This window comes from Notothenia rossii, assembly GCF_949606895.1.
Source record: "Notothenia rossii genome assembly, chromosome: 1".
Lineage (NCBI taxonomy): Eukaryota > Metazoa > Chordata > Actinopteri > Perciformes > Nototheniidae > Notothenia > Notothenia rossii.
The window spans coordinates 170001-172500 of NC_136912.1; the positions used below are offsets into that span (position 1 = coordinate 170001).

A 2500-nucleotide genomic window follows, 5' to 3' on the forward strand; every position below is an offset into this window, starting at 1 on the left:
TTTATTATCATTTGAACATTACAAATATTCACCTTAATTCAATCTGGAACCTCTCTCATACAATAATACAATACAAAGTGTGTGTGTGTGTGTGTGTGTCTATGTGTGTGTGTGTGTGTGTGTGTGTGTGTGTGTGTGTGTGTGTGTGTGTGTGTGTGTGTGTGTGTGTGTGTGTGTGTGTGTGTGTGTGTGTGTGTGTGTGTGTGTGTGTGTGTGGGATGGATCGTTGGAGCTATGTGTAACTCAAGGCATATGCTCGAACAGGAGCTTCCTGGACGCTGCAATCATGTTGCGCGCACTACCCGTGCTGAGTGTGCTGACTGTTCCCACAATGTCCCGCTTGTCCTGCTCGGCGCAGTTGTCGGCGAAATGTCACTCCTCTGTTTTCATTTAAACAGCTCTTTATATCCGTTAGCGCAGCTAGCTAGCACTAGATGCTAACAACAACAACAATACACGTAAGGTCTCTCTCTCGCTCGCTCGCGCCACACATACACACACCCTCCCGGTCCTCCCGATGGCCAGTCGGTGCCTGCCGGTGAGCGTGGAAGTTTGGTCAGCCGCAAGCGGGAGCGGGGCTGTCAGCATCAGCTTGTAGATGGTGTTTTAAACTCGATGCGCTCTGAAACTACGGGGCGGCCAAGGACAAAAAATACACATGCGTTAATCGCGTGTTATTAACGCGTTAACTTGACAGCCCTATTAAATATATATATATATATATATATTTAATATATCTACACTGATGTTACTTCACACTGATGTTAGTGTTACTACACACTGATGTTACTACACACTAGGGGTGTAACGGTATACGTACCCGTACCGAAATTATTCGGTACGGGCCCTTCGGTTCGGTACACTTGTGTACCGAAGTGTACCGAACGAATATAACGTTAAACGTAAAAAATTGAGAACGTGAACAACTTCTTGGAAGTAATCTCAGGTGCTGCGTCGCAGCATTCAGAGTAATTTGCTCACATTGGGTTCAACGCGTCATAGAGCGAGTCATTTCATTGGACGAGAGGCATACTATGAGAGCTGGTCACAGGGATGCGTTCAAATGTAGTCAGTAATTTGAGGAACTGTCGAAATGGTGAACGCAGATAAAGTTGATCTCTAAAATCCTCCAGCATCATTGGAGTCTCCGGTTTGGGAGGATGAGGGACAAAGACAGGTGGACCAAACCAAAGCTGTTTGTCGGCATTGTTCAACTAACATTGGTTACGCGGCTGGCAATACATCAAACTTGCACACTCATTTGAAAAGGCATCACCCGAACGTGAATATCACCGGTACCAAAAGAAAACAGACTGAAGAGCAAACCCAACTCCCGCTAGCATTTAAGCCTCCACCACTCGCAACAAGTTCAGACCGAGCCAAAGCTATTACAAACGCCATCCTTATGTTGCCATGTTAGCAAAGCTCTACCTGGCTGTATCTGCTACCTCTGTCCCTAGAGAGGGTGTTCTCCACAGCAGGAGACATTGTTAGTGCCAGCAGATCTGCCCTTTCAGCAAACAGTGTGGACAAGTTCATCTTTCTTTAAACAAACATGAAAATACAACGACAAGCAAGTCCTAATGTCAAGCTGTCTGCTGAGGTACGAGCACAGTACAGTTCAAATACAGATGATCTCAGTTCATCAAAATGCTGCACCTTAATGTTTATTTTATTATATTTTGTATTTATTTGAGTGAATACATTATTCACAGTTTAATAATAATTAAAAAAATATATATATATTTTATGTTTTCTGATAATTTTTCTGCTGCACCAAAAACGTACCGAACCGTGACTTAAAAACCGAGGTACGTACCGAACCGAAATGTTAGTGTTACTACACACTGATGTTACTACACACTGATGTTAGTGTTACTACACACTGATGTTAGTGTTACTACACACTGATGTTAGTGTTACTACACACTGATGTTACTACACACTGATGTTAGTGTTACTACACACTGATGTTACTACACACTGATGTTAGTGTTACTACACACTGATGTTACTACACACTGATGTTAGTGTTACTACACACTGATGTTACTACACACTGATGTTACTACACACTGATGTTAGTGTTACTACACACTGATGTTACTACACACTGATGTTAGTGTTACTACACACTGATGTTACTACACACTGATGTTACTACACACTGATGTTAGTGTTACTACACACTGATGTTAGTGTTACTACACACTGATGTTACTACACACTGATGTTACTACACACTGATGTTAGTGTTACTACACACTGATGTTAGTGTTACTACACACTGATGTTACTACACACTGATGTTACTACACACTGATGTTACTACACACCTATGTTACTACACACTGATGTTACTACACACTGATGTTACTACACACTGATGTTACTACACACTGATGTTACTACACACTGATGTTACTACACACTGATGTCAGGTTAGTGATGCTCCATCACATGTTTCTATCACAGGTGAATCTGAAACTGAAGCTTGACT

General features: G+C 42.2%; 1 protein-coding gene across 2 annotated transcripts in view; it reads left to right on the top strand.

The window, feature by feature from the left end:
- Positions 1-2500, top strand: part of tmem178a (transmembrane protein 178a) — a 10002-nt gene that overhangs the window by 1240 nt on the left and 6262 nt on the right. The gene's annotated exons all lie outside the window — the stretch shown is intronic.